This window comes from Neopelma chrysocephalum, unplaced genomic scaffold (assembly GCF_003984885.1).
Source record: "Neopelma chrysocephalum unplaced genomic scaffold, ASM398488v2 Primary Assembly neopelma1_22b, whole genome shotgun sequence".
NCBI classification, from domain to species: domain Eukaryota; kingdom Metazoa; phylum Chordata; class Aves; order Passeriformes; family Pipridae; genus Neopelma; species Neopelma chrysocephalum.
Genome location: NW_020897690.1, coordinates 2475987 through 2491393, shown reverse-complemented (window position 1 = coordinate 2491393; position 15407 = coordinate 2475987).

Sequence of the window (15407 nt, the reverse complement as noted above, 5' to 3'; positions counted from 1 at the left end):
GGGAGGGGAGGGGAGGAAGAGAGAGAAAGAGAGAAAGTGGGAGAGAGAGAGAAAAGAAGGAAAGAAGGAAGGAAAGATGGAAAGAAGGAAGGAAGGAAGGAAGGAAGGAAGGAAGGAAGGAAAGGAAGGAAAAGAAGGAAAGGAATTAAGAAATGAAGAAAGGAAGAAAGAAAGAATTATTGACTGTGCTTCTAGTCGTAGTAAAACCATTCTAGGTATACATCTTTGTCATGATCTATTTGCTTTTAGCCATAAAAGATAGAGTAGTGGAAATATATGTAAGGAAATATTGTCAACTGCTGCAATTTCACCTTTGCATCATCAACCATTATGTAATTATCTCCCAGTGTATCTGTCATTGAAGCTCGGTATGTATACACTACTTATTAAAGAAATGTGGTTTTGCTCACATTCAAAATAGCTAGGAAAATAAGCACAAATACAAAAATAGTATGTACACAAATTTGAAATAAGGTATTATTTCTCTTCTGCAGTCTTTAAGGTTGATTATTGCAATAAATATATTGCCTAGTTTTGTTACACCATTTATTTTAATGCATATATGAGCTCAATATAAATTACCACAGTAGAAAAAGGTAAGAACTTACCTCCATATGCACAATTCAACCCTCTCTGATAAAATGGGAAAAAAATATCTGTCAAAGTAGAGCTAAATATTCTTTTGAATATGTGACAATTCAAAATACAGTTCTACATGGTTCTAAATGAAGTATTAAGTTGCAAATCTTGTTTCAATTTTTTTTAAATGATCAATTAAATGCTGAGAGAAATGTCATGGGAAGAGGAAACGACCTTGCTGAACTCTGTGGACTTTCAAATGTAAACAATTTTTTGATGACATTAAAACGTTCACTAAAAAATTTTCAGGTAAGAAGGCCATTATCATGAGTTCATGAACAACAGAATTCAAACTGGTCAAACTAAAGGGAAATAAGCAAATGCACAGGCAGTCTAAGAAGGGACAGGTATCCTAGGAAGAGTATGTCTGGTTGTGTAGAGATGGGTTTAAGAAGACAAAGGTGCTGCTAAAGCTGAAATTAACAAGGGATAAAAAGAATAACAAGAAGGGCTTCTACAGGTTTGTCAGCCAGAAAAGAAAGCTCAAAGAAGGTGTAAACCCCAACTCCCTCCCGATAAACAGCGCTGACAAACTGGTAAATGAGAAGACTGAGGTTCTCAACAAATTTTTTACCTCATTCTTCATTGTCAATCTCTCTTCCCAAACCTCTAGGCCATTTGCAATGAAAACTTGCGACAGTTTATGGTTATACAAAATGTCGATGCTATAGATGATGTTGGTGCTATATTTAATGAATACTAATAATCCTATGGGAAGGGGGGTGTCATGATTTCATCAGGGAACATCTTTGAACAAGACATGGAGAGTGATTAAAGAAGATATTAAACTACTTAATTATTTGTTTGTTTATTAGTTTGTTCAAAACAAAAAAGAAAAGCTTGTCAAGAAATATTTTCTTTTGATTAACAGTTTTTCTGGAACATGTTAGGAAATGTCAAATAAGTTGGATTATTCAAGTAGGTCTGTTCTCATTGAGCACTTGAGGAACTTAGCTTCTAGAGTAACACAAAAGATGAAAGCAATTGCACTTAAAATTGATGGTTGGTCTCCATGAGCTCTCATCTATTCCTCTACTGTATTGCAAAGATTCTCTGTCCTGTACTTCCTTCAAAAAAGAATCTGGAATTGCTCTTTGCAGGGGAAACCAGCCTAATGAAAACAGCTTTTTTTTTTTTATTCCCAAATCTAATCTTCTATTATTTTACTTATAATTCTTTTATTTAAATAAATTCTTAGAGCTGGTGCCTCCAGTACAGTAACGTCTGTTATTCTGTTAGAATAATTATCCTAATAAAAGTTGCTAACTACAAGCTGAAATAATTTCACACATATATAAGAACCATTAAGAACACAGTCAAACACATGATAGTAAAATGTAATTTTGACTTGGAAACAGCTTGGTTCTAAAAGCAATTATAAACTTATTTCCTGTATATAAAAAAGTAAGTCAATTTGCAAACATTTTTACTCTGAATAATGTTATACACTTATTTAGTTGAAGAAACTACTTGAATAAAAAGCCAGGAAGAGAGCAAGTGGATAACCCTAAAACTTTAGATTCTATTTTTAAGTCTATGAGACAAAATGCAATAATAACCTCATGCACTAGAATAAATGTGAATTTTGTCCACTGAGCTCACCAGACAAGACACACAACACATACAGAGACACTGATGAACTATACATGTACCCTATGCAGAATATTGCCTGGATTTTGTTATCTATTGCACAACATTACTGAGGGATTAGAATTAGTAGCGATGGTATTAAAATGTAAAATTTAGTTCTGCAACTATGAAGCCGATTTCACCCTTGTGTTGAATGTTGAACTATTTTTACTTTAAATAGGTTTTTTTCTCTCATTTGTAACAATCAAAATATTAAATAACTCCTTACATTTAGAAAGAAAGAAAAATCACATTTGAGATTTCTCCTTAGTTTATGTCTTCACAGAATCGCTGAATAGGAAGGAACCCAGAAGGATCATCGAGTCCAACTCCTGGCTCTACACAGGACCATCCCCAAGAGTCACACCATGTGCCCAAGAGTATCATTCAAATGCTTCTTGAACTCTGTCAGGCTTGGTGCTGTGACTACTTCCCTGGAGAGCCTGTTGCAGTGCCCAACCACCCTCCAGGTGCAGCACATTTTTCTAATATATAACCTAAACCTCCCCTGATGCAATTTCAGGCCATTCTCTTGGGTCCTGTCACTGCTCTTCACAGAGAAGAGATCAGTGTCTACCCCACCTCTTCCCCTTACAAGGAAGTTGTAGAATGCAATGAGGTCTCCCTCAGTTTCCTCTTCTCCAGGCTGAACAGACCAAGTGACCTCAGCCACTCCTCACACGGCTTCCTCTCAAGGCCTTTCACCATCTTCGTTGCCCTCCTTTGGATGTTCTCTAATAGCCTAATATCATTCTTATATTGTGGTGCCCAAAACTGCACACAATATTCAAGGCGAGGCCACACCAGTGCAGAGCAGAGAGGGACAATCACATCCCTTGACTGACTGGTGATGTTTTGCCTGATCCCACCCCCTGGACACGGCTGCCAGGGCACTGCTGACTAATGTTCAACTTACCATTGACCAGGACCCCCAGGACCCTTTCCATGGCACTGCTTTCCAGCATCTTGTTCCCCAATCCATGTGAACATCCAGGGCTGCCCCATCCCAGATGCAGAATCCGGCACTTTCCCTTGTTAAATTTCATATGGTTGGTGATTGCCTACTGCTCTAATTTGTCAAGGTATCTGTGCAGGACCTTCCTACCTTCAGGGGAGTCAACAGCTTCTCACAGTTTTGTGCCTGTCAAGGACCAAGAATCGGAATGGGAACGATTCCAGAAATGGAAAAAGATGTACACTGATTGAAAGGACTTTATGATACAGATTTTACAGTTATTATGTATATACGCATTGTATGCTTCCCCAGAATTTGTATTTCCCGGGCATGTCCAGGCTTGTTCACCTCCCTGCTCCTCTGTTTCTCTGCCGATTGGCTGGAGAAGCTGTAGAAAGGAGGCAGCCCCCATTCGCCCTTTCCTCCCCTGGTTCCTCCTGCACTCCTCCCCTTTTGCCCATGTCCCTATCCTGGTTTGTCCCCCCGCCTGTCTGTTTCCTGCTCCGCCCTATGTTCTGGCCCTTTCCCTCCGGAGTTGATAAAAACCCGCGTGCGCGCTGGAATAAAGATTCTACCTGCATCCCATCTTTGTGTCCCGGATCTGTACTGTGTTGCGGCCCCATTTCCCCTCCCCTCTTTCAGACCGCAGCATATACCATCTGCAGAGTTGCTTAGTATCCCTTCCAGTCCTGTGTCTGAGTCATTTATGAAGATATTGAAGAGCACAGGGCCCAAGACGGAGGCCTGTGGAACCCCATTAGTGACAGGTCACCAGTCAGATGTCTTCTGCTATATTACCTGAGTCTTTCAACAGTATACACAACAAAACACATAGCAAAGCACAGTGAGATGATTTAGGAATAGAATTTTGACTCATGCCTGAATTATTTTGGATTTATGAGCTTAATTCTGGCTTCTATAGCCTTTGCAAATACTTTTGGGGTAGCTGCACTACATGAATTTGTCAGATTCTGATTTCAATTTCACTCCCATTCTTTTGGCATAATTTCCCAGATACTATAGGTGCTATTTCTGATTTACATTAATATTAGTTTAGTAAGATTTAGTGCTACAGCTATTCTGGAAGAATATTCTAAAATGCCTCATGCCTGTCAGCTAATTATGTCTTTGAAGACTTATATTTTTTAACATAATAGGCACTAAAGCATGTATTTATACAGTTATATTTTATATATAAATTATTCTTTAATTCTTAAAATATAGGAGATTGTTCAGGCAGTTGCATATTATTGACTGATGTTATTCCTCTTTTCTCTAGTTCCCACAGAATTACAGAATGAATTTTAACCATAAATGGTTATCATGATAGAAGGGAAGCTATTGCAGGCTTTTCATTAAAATTATCTGCCATGAGAGAGAAAGCAGTAGAAAATAATGAGATGAAAAACAATTCTTTAGTTATAAGAGGACTCCATTACCTTCTAGATGTTATCTCTCATTACACCAACAACTAAATACTTTTCTACAGAATGCATAATGTTTTTAACTATTTCTTTGGGGATTTATTTTAAAAACACATCCACAGTAAAGATGTGCAAATATCACTGGAACCGGACAAAGAAGCGACAGAGACTTTGTGGTTGGTACTGCAGCTAAATACCAGATTGCGAAAGATGATGTCCCCACACAAAAGATACATCTGTTGCTCTGAGATAGTAAGCACAAGACCAATAAAACGGGAAAAAATCTTCAACGGTCTAAACTTTTTACTATTCAAAGTACCAAAATTATCATGGAAAAGTTGGCTGTCAGGTCAGTTCTGTATATTCTCTGGGAATTTACTGTAGAAAAAACATTGTAAGATTTCACTATTAAGGTTCCCCAATAACACCAAGCTTTTTAAGTCCTTTTTTTAAAGTACCTATGAATTGCGCATCATTCCATAGGTGTTCTTCAGAAATAATTCGTTACCTTTTTTCAAGTTACTTCTCTTTTTTTACTGAAAATTATGGGACAGCAGATATGGCAATTAATTAAGGACACAATGGGAAAATATAACTAGTGATTGCACACTTAGATGACAACAGAAATTTAGTGGTATATAACCAGACCCTGCAACTGACATGCCAGTTTTCATTGGAGGACTCACTGGACTTAACAGTGCTTCCAACAGGCACCTTTTTCTCACGTCCCTATTCAGCAATTCCCTAGAGTCATAGAATCATTTTGGTGGGAAAAGACCTCTAAGGTCATAGGGTCCAACCATTAAGCTAGCACCATTGAATTAACCATTAAACCATATCCCCAAGTGCCACATCCATATGCTTTTTGAATACTTCCAGGGATGGTGATTCCACCACTTCTCTGGGCAACCTGTCCCAGTGCCTGACCACCCCTTTAGTAAAGAAATTTTTCCTAATATCCAATCTACACCTCCCCTGGTGCAACCTGAGGCCATTTCCTCTTCTCCTATTGCTAGAAGCCTGGGAGAAGAGGCTGACTCCCACCTTGCTACAATCTCCTTTCAGGTAGTTGTAGAAATGAGAAGGTTCACCTGTAAGCCGCCTTTTCTCCAGGCTAAACAACCCCAGTTGCCTCAGCCACTCTGTTAGACATCAGATCAGTGATTATTGCATCAGAACCACCTAGTGGGGGGTGTGCATGTGTGTGTGTGTGCGTGTGTGGAGGGGGAAGGGATGGGTCGAACCTCATGGAGGTGGGTGGTGTTGTATCCATCATGTCAGGCCCCTGGAACACACATGGGGAAGCCCCAGAGTAGCTGTCAGTCACAAACAGCCCAGGAGAACTATAACACAACACACCTCCTGGAGCCCCTAACCCTGCTCAGATTGACAGGGACAGTGAGGACACTGCCCCTCACCCTGGCCTGGAACCCCAGAGTGGCTGGTGGGTCAGAGGCCCCACCTGGAGGGATTGGCCATAGGGACCAGAGGAGATAAAGTGAAAGGCATATCTTTGCCATGTGTCTCAGCCGTGCCATTGAACTTGAGAGAACTGGTCTTCCACAAGGTTTCAGTGGTAGCTATATTATCTACCTCTCCCTCTTTCTCCATCTCTCTTCTTGCTCCCTCTGCTTCTCTTTCTTTGTTCCTTTCTTGATGCTTTGGGTGGCTTGGAGCTGGAGGGATTGGATTTTGACTTAAATCTTGTGGATTGATTGGGTCTTCAGTGTTGCAGATTAGTATGTGCTGAGTTGGTATGTGGTGGAACATTTTGTCTAGGTTGTGTAGTGCCCTTTTTCTACCTTTGCCAAGTTCCCTTATTTTCTCCCCTAAATTAATAAAGAAACCCCTTGGGATCATCATCATCATCATCATGGCTAGGCTTCGCGAACGAAGATTTGGGAAGGGCTCTACCCACGTTTCTTGAGAGCGTGTTGGTGGCTAAAAAGGCCAATACGAGAAAGGCATGTCCAGTTGCAAAAGGCACAGCAGAAAGACTCCTTGGATGGTATATTCTGCAAGGCCTTGGGATCAAGTCCATGGCTTATTCTTTTAACACTATCTCAAGGTATTAAAGAACCCTATATCTATATCTATCTATATCTATCTCTCTATCTCTATCTCTATCTCTATCTATATCTATATCTATATAGTCTATATCTATATCGTCTATATCTATAGCTAATCTATATCTATATCTATATCTATAGCTAATCTATATAATATCATCTGTATCTATATCTATTAAAATAAAACTCCTAACTGAACCCTTGAGTCCACAGCTCTGGGGCTGGAGTCTTACACACTCCTCATAAGACTTGTGCTCCAGACCCTTCACCAACTTTTCTGTCCTTTTTTGGACTCATTCCAGCACCTCAATGTCTTTCTTATAGTGAGGGACCCAAAACTGAACACAGGATTTGAGATGCAGCTTCACAAGTGCCGATTACAGAGGGGAAATCATTTCCCTGGCCCTGCTGGCCACATCATTTCTGACACAAGCCAGGATGACAGGCCTTCTGGTCCACCTGGGCACACTACTGGCTGGTTTTCAGCTGCTGTCAGCCAGCACCCCCAGGTCCTTTTCCACTGGGCAGTTTTCCAGCCACCTTTCCTCCAGGCTGCAGCATTGTGTGGAGTTGTTATGACCCAAATGCAGAACCCAGCCTTGTTGAACCTCATACCATTAGACTTGGCCCACCAATCCAGCCTGTCCGGATCCCTCTGTAGGGCCTTCGTACTCTTCTTTATTTGCTTTCACAAAGCCACCTAAAAACTATGACCTTTCTAGGTTCAGAACATTAAGCAGCTTTTCCAAAAACGCATACAAGCAGTTAAGGCCTCCTGTGCCTCCATTTTCACAAGCATCTATAGCATAGTAACACCCAGTTTCCAGCTTATCAGTTGTCCTGGCATCCTTGCTTGAAATACCTCCTGGAAGGTTGACAACACTGGCAGGCCAGTGCTTGACAGCACTGGTTTTGGTTTCCAGTCCCTTGAAATAGATTGAAATGTAAGTATTATGTGTCCAATCATGTAGACTTTAAGGGTTATTTAAATGAGCCTTTTTAGATAAGAAGATATTTGTAATGACTATAAATTCTTGTGGACACAGACGTAATCAGGGTCCTAAAAACACAATCTATTTACTATCTAAATCAAAAGGGCTTACCAGAGTCTTTTTTTTTTAGTATAGTAGTCAATATTAGTGTTATTGAGAAAAAAATTGTAAAAGGCTTTTTCAAAAAAAAATCAAAACTATGTAACTTCATACACATTTATCTTTTTTTTTTTTTATTCCACCAACAAATAGGATAAAAAGTGGTACTTGAGAGTACTTGCAGAAGATGACTTGTTTACCAAATTTCTTTTCCAGGTAAAAAATAGAGAGCTTTCCATCATCATCATCATCATTTAAAAAAAAAAAAAGGGGGAAAAAAGAGCAATATTCAAGAATGATAAATTGAGAAAGCTTTATTAAAATATAAATTGCTTCAACTGAGAGGATTTTTTTTTCAGAAATGGATCTAACAGCTTAAAGATCCTATTTCTCTCCATCTACTGCATTATTCATCAAATAATTAGAGCAAAACTTTAGTCTCTACACATATCAAACAAAGTAATTTTTTCTCTTTCAGCCTTGCAGCAGATTTTTCTGTTCAAATACCTGGTACTGACTAGTTTTTGGTATGATCAGTCTGTTTTTTATGTATCTGTTCATATTGAAATAATGCCAAGAAATTACATTTAACAGATTAAACTGTAATGCATTTGAAACATTTCTTTTATGTATCAAAACCATGCTCTGATTCCAGCTAAAGGCAAAGAAAAGCTACTGTTTAATGTTTAAGAGCTACACTAGACACTAATGCTTATCAGTATAGCAACTGTATAAAACACACACCTAAGAAAAAGTGCTGGTACAGTAGTGGGGTTTTTTTTGTGCTCTGAGAATGTGAATAATCAACTGAAGTATCCCATAGGCAGTCACTGTTTCCTATAGATTAATGAAGTTTCATGTTTGGATCAGAATCATCAAAGCTCCAGGACAAAGCGTCAGGGCTCTAGGAATGGTGTAATGTGAGTGTTCAAAATCACAGCTTTTTAGAAATTACATACTGAGAAAAACACTTAAATCATTGAAGTGTTTTTCAAAACCTTGATCAGAATCTCTAAGGGATGTGTAGCAATGGCTGCTACTTTCTTTAATGGATTCTAAATTCAGTCTTAGGGACTGACATTTTCGGTTCTTTCTACTCTCCCAGACTATCCTTCAGAAACAATGTATATTACAGGGATTGTTTTCTAAGCATGATACCCAGTCCCCTGATTTATCTGGATGCTTAGATTTCTTTATCCTCTGATGTATTCAGTCACAAGAAGAATTCTAGAGGAATAACCTTTTGTCACTGCAGTGACTGCACTGGAGGCACCAGCTCTAATTATATCCTAGTGCTCCCATACCCTCCACCTCTAAAAGCAGTGCTGGCAGACAGCACATATGTGACACAGTGGCACTGATGCTCCCTGGCTTCTCAGCCCCACAGCTCACAAGTGTTGAAAGAGCCCTATAACCAACTGTCCTCAAGTGCCAGCACCAGTATCAGAAATTATGTTTGTCACCTGGAGCATGGTGACCTACTTTTGACTCCCCTGTCCATGGTCCTGCTCATGTAGATCCAACTGCAAAGTGACAGGTACTAGATTAGAACTTTTTTGATATGCAGCTTCTTCCAACACAAAATCATCAGTGACAATTTTATCACAGTCTTAGGGAAGAAAATATGCTTCTTCCACACAGACTTCTGATCTGATTGTTTTCAATACATAGTATGTGGGAGTTTTATATCTCACATCTGTTGGGAGGGCAGCAGTGGAAAGTTTTAGTAGGCTTCTTCAGTCACTAAGACAACTCTGTTTCAACCCTCCATGGAAATGCTGTGATGCCTACCTCTTAAAATAACTGCCATATTCTTTTGGGATTTCTTCTGTGGTTATATTCCATAATTTTCTTTATTATTAAATTTAAAGGCGGTGGCCATTTGTTTTGAGAAACTTGAGATATTTTGTGATTCCCCAGCAGTGATGCAAACAGGTGAGGTATATCTTTCATGTTTATCACTAAATCCATAAATTAGAAAACATCTTTTACAAAACCCTTTCAACTTTCCTGTATGTTAGAAAATGGAAATAACTTCAGACCTTCATACACTTCCCTGATAGCACTCTGAAGCCTCTTTGCTATGATTAGGCAGTCTTCATAAGCCACCTGTCAAGCAGAGGGTGATTGCTTCTTTTTTTGCTTTCCAATGCAATACCAGCACTGAACATTTATATAGTAATATAAATAATTTCCACTTCTGATGTGGTTTGATGACTCATTGTCAATTAGCAATTTTACCATTCCTTATTAATGCAGTAACTTTGCTTGCAAGGATTATTTTGAGATGTTAACCTTGGATTCAGAGATTTCAAGTTTTATATGGTAGCTTTGTATATTGCCTATTGCTGCTACTTACTACTGTTTTCCTAATTGATTCATCAATGTATTTGGATTAGACACTCTACATAGAGACAATCACTTGCAGAAAAATTTTTTCCACATCTTTTGACCATAAATAAATTTTGTTACTGTTAACTAGATTATGTGGGTTTTCTACAGCACTAAAAACACTATTCTTCATTGCTATAGAAGTCTTCTCTTGACTGTTTTAAGTTTCTTACAATTATCTTGAGTATTATTGAATAATTTGTTGTTATTCTCTGAGTATTAATACTACTAAATCAAGGAGTGGCATGGCTTCAACAAAAATATTTTAGATATTTTTAAGTTGTCTGGCTTACATATTTAAATATTTCTTCTTTGTTTCCTAGTGGTTTTTTGTCAAAAATAGCTTTAGGTTTCATTGCTGGAAGAATGATAATTTAAGTATGCTCTTGCACAAAAACTGTTAATGTTAAAGTTATTGTCAACTCTTAACTTGGGCATTTAAATCAGAACCATAGACAGTAGTGAAAATCCATGCAATATGGAGGGACAACACAAAATTAAATACATGTTGTTTGATAATACTATAAGTTGAGTGATGAACCCTTCTGAAAATAAAAAATAATGATATTTGAACCTAAGCATGATTTATGGAGAGGAACTTTGTGAACTGAAAGTATTTCAGCCAATATTTCCATTTTTAGATGGAATCTTTGAGGGGGATTTCAGGCATGGATGAAAAAAGTAAGGATTGTGAGGACAGAGGAAGACTGAACCTAAGAATGCAGAAACTGAAAGCCATTTTAAAACAATACAGCAAATTTTAAAAAAAAACTAAATAACTATTGTTTAATTTAGAATGAAAGTAAATTACACATTTCATTAATGCAGAAGATGGAACACAGACTAAACACTTCTAGCTAACAAAAAGAATACATACAGCACCTAGTGATAGAGCAAGTCTAATTCAAATAGAGCGAGTTTAGTTCTTTCCAGATTATGCCAGATTCAACAAAATATTTTTTCCCTTTTATTCCTAGATATTATATTATGAATATTTAAGTTATTTTGTCTTCTTGAACTGTGGATACAGGAGTAATTTCACTTTAATTATGCCAAATTAATGTGAATTTGAGCTGTTTAGATACTTTGGTCACCATGTGTTCATGATTATTCAGGGTTCAAGTATCATTTATTCAAGGGTATACAAAAATCAAAATCAGCCGCTAGATATCAGTAGCCACTTTCTGTATTCTTAGGTTCCAAAAGGTGGAGTTTTGGTCACCTATTTTAAACAAACTTCTAAATAAGCAAACAGAATAGGAAACTGAAAGAAAATCTTTAACTCAAGTACCTCGACATTAAAGTTATTCTACAAAGAGCTCAAAATATTCACTTCAAGCTTACATTTATTTTCAACTTTAATTTTTTTACCTCTTTGTGTTGTTTCTGTTTAAGTTCCATTTAAGAAAATAATGCATTTTAAAGTTCATTTTACATAAAAGTATGTGAAAGACATACAATATGTAGGCATTCTACTTTTTTAATAAAGTGTTTTTTTAAATGTAATAACCACTCTGCAATAGGGAATAGGAATGAGGAAACTCATGAAGTAGTGGAAAGTAATTTATCTTCACAGTCTTGTGCCTTTACAATGCTTGGCTTCCTTCTGTTTTGCTATGATTTGATTTTTTGCTTTTAATTTTCTGTCTGTGTATAGTGTACCACATGCAAAAGGCAGCTCTTTAATATTTTGCCCTAATCTGAAAAAAAGTGAAGCATCACTCATCTTACAATTATCTGATCAATATTTTAATCAAGTAAAGAGAAATTTCTCTAACTCCACAGAAATATTAAAATTCACTCTGTTAACGCTTTTTTTTTCCCTACAAAGAATGGTGAACAAATCTACATCATTCAACCAGTAGTGTTGCCCAATGGACAAAGGCACAAATTGGTAAACTGAAGATGTGAGAACAATGAACAGTCAGATTAGGATTCATTACTTTGTAGAAATTTTAAGGAAAAAATTAAGTACTTCATGAAGAATGTTTTTCTTTCTCATTTTTTTCTAATAATTTTATTTATTTCAAATAACAATAGAAGACAGAAGAAGAAAGAAAGAAAAGCTTAAAACGTGTTTCTATCTGTATTGACCATTCTTAAAGCATGCTGAAAGATCAGGAAGAATTCCAGGTCTTTCATGGAGGTATTAAACAGGTTCTTAGACGGGTTCATGGTTTGTTTGCAAAGCTTTGTGCTAGTGAGAACTCAAAAACATCAGAAAATCAGCTTCTAGCCACATCTTCTAAAGAAATATTTGGAACTGAAAGTCTCCTGTGAGCATTTTCTGGATGGCACATGATTGAAATGGTTAAAATCTTTAATTTTCATTTTGTAAGTTTGTAATCTTTTAAGAAACTCCTGTACTCTTCTTATTCATTTTATATGCTCCTCATTGCCTCACCATTTCTTACTCTTGGTACTTCACAATAAAATTTACCTTCATAAGAATGAAAGAAAAGCCATACATCATTAAATCAAGGTTTCACCCAAGTCAGTTTCCACAGTGTCAATTAGTGTATACGTAGGGGAAAGCACAGGAAAGAAGACACGTGTAACATGATTTTCCCTTGTTAAACCTTGACAATAAGATTATGTTAAGCACAAGGACTTCAGTAGCAATATTGTAACACTTGTACTTCCAGTGCATGTCCCCTAGAGGCTAAACAATAGTTTTCTTATTCGCTCCACAAGAGCAGTACCTTTTAAAGGGCAAACAGTATCTCATTAAAATCTCTAGAAAAAAAAATTTAGAAAAAAGTTACGTCAAAAGTAATCTTTGATTTTTTTTCTTTCAGGATTCACTACAGAAAAAACCGTTATTCAAATAAGAGATATTTTAACAATAAATCATATGAATATGAAGCCATTACCCCTTAAATTTAGCCAGAGAAAAACTGTTAAATGAGATACAGTTAACTTAGCTCCTTAAATCCCAATTCAGAAGTCATGACGCTCTAAATCTGTAGCTGTTCGAGCAGTGGTTAGGTGAATTAAATAAAAGAGTTTCCCCATTTCAAATATGTTCAATACCTATTTCTCACTGTTTAATCTGTGTTTTTATTAACTGGCACTGGTTATTAAAGTCTTATATAAAACAGACAAATTCAAATGTAGTGTTGTTCTTCATTTGGAATGAGTCTTCAATTTCTTTTCAGCTAAGAATATTTCTAGATGCAGCAGTATAAAACTTTGATCTCCTGAGATGACAGAATTATTTAGTTCCATTTTGCAATGAAACCCCCAAATATTAAAGTACTCAGAAGCAAATGTTAAAAACAAGTTATATTTCATATTGATTAAACATTGAATATAAGCAATGTTGAAATATTTTGTTTCATTTTTGTGGCCTTTTTTTTTTGAAGCGCATATTTATGTGTTTCAATCCAGTTGAAACAGGATATTTTCTTCCCCTATGCTCTTTCTTGCTGCTAATAAAAAACATTGTATTTAAAATTAGATATCTGATTATCTCTTTTCTAAATACTACGAATCCAAGGTCTGCTGTCCTTTTTCACCCAACATGTAAGGAAAGCATTACTTCAATCAGTGGCAAAAATGTCAAAACAGGGATGCAGAGGGTAAACAGGAACAGCTATTTGAGCAAAGGTGGCAAGGGATAATAGAGATAGAAACTAAGGCTGCAGCCAAAATGAAGAATAAAGTTGGGAAATAAGGTACAGAGAGGGTTTCAGCTCATTTTAAAAACTGGTCAATAGCCTCTGCACAAATACTTGGGGATCATAGGTTTCTGTTTCAGTCAAGGTCTTCTTTCTCCTGCAGCAGCCAGTGACTGACTTGGGAATTATTTCCTGCTTGGGAAAAGACTCTTCTGCAGTTAGGCAATAGGTCATTGCAATGGGCTTGTTTAGCTTGAGAAAACTAGTATGCAAGTTTTAGAAGATCTTTGATGGAAATTTGATAAATTCCAGGAGAAATGAGAAGAGGGAAAGTCAGTGTGAATTGAAAAAAAGGCAATTCATACTGATGTGCAAGTCAATATCTTTCCTTGTAATATAATCAGAAATTCTAGACAAAGTGAAAGCACTGAAACCAATGGTTAGGTTTTTCTTAAATCTGGCTAAAGAATTAAATATCTAATTAAGATTCTCAGTCAATGTTATTTTAATTGACTAATACATCATTCTGTTAACACTAATGGTAAATTAAATATGCTTGATCAATATTCAAAGAATGAATTCTGGTTAATTGACATTGATCTTAATGGTCATTACTTTAAAGTATTAGCTGATGTACATCCACAGCTGTAGAGATTACATATTACAATATTAATTTTCAGGATATAATTTGCAAGAAACATTAGTAATAGTTAGTGACTTTTCCTTATATATGAAGAGGAATTGCAACCGATCATCCCAGAAAATAAAATTAAATTATCGCCTTACAAATAATATATTATTTTTCTCATTACATTGTTTTCCTTTTTCCTTTAAAGTAACTACTCTGAACAATTAAAGACTTCTAAATCATAATTTACAAGCTATGTTGAATTATGCTTACATGTAAAATGAATTAAATGGATTAAGAAAAACAATTGTAATAAAATGCAAGAAAGTAAAGAAAAAGAAAGCTGTAGACTAAGGAATTGAGATCAGATACCTAATTGTTGGATGCACAAAACTCTTAATGCCCTGTGGAATGAGTGGAATGTAAAGTCGTTCAGACTAGAATTTCCAGAAGGGGATAGCAGTAATTAATATCTCATTTTCCAGATGCTTGAGAAGAGTGAGCTTCAAGGAAAACAATACTCAAAGGATGATCCCTAGCACTTTCTGCAATCCCTGTCAATAGTTATTTCCTTGTTAGTAAAGACAAAAATACCATTAATTTCTAGTTTAAATTTTGGTCTTGTTTCTTTTTAGATAACTAATAGAATCATGGCCCAAGAAGTCATTTGACATTTATTTGTACCCTATTATTTAGATTAATGTAGCAGGTAAATTCTAAGAGTTCACCATTATTTTAATTAGGGTTTTAACCACTTATATTCATATGTGGATTCTTCTGTTGCATATATATACATATATAGATATGCTAGAACTCATTAATTTGGTGAACAAATCAGGTCTAGTGTTTCAGGGGACATCTCAAAAAGCCTTACAAAATAGGAGACAGTCCTAACAAAAAGGTCAATGGCACTGAAAATTAAAATTAGGAGCACTGTTCAATTTGCAAAGCATATCTTTCT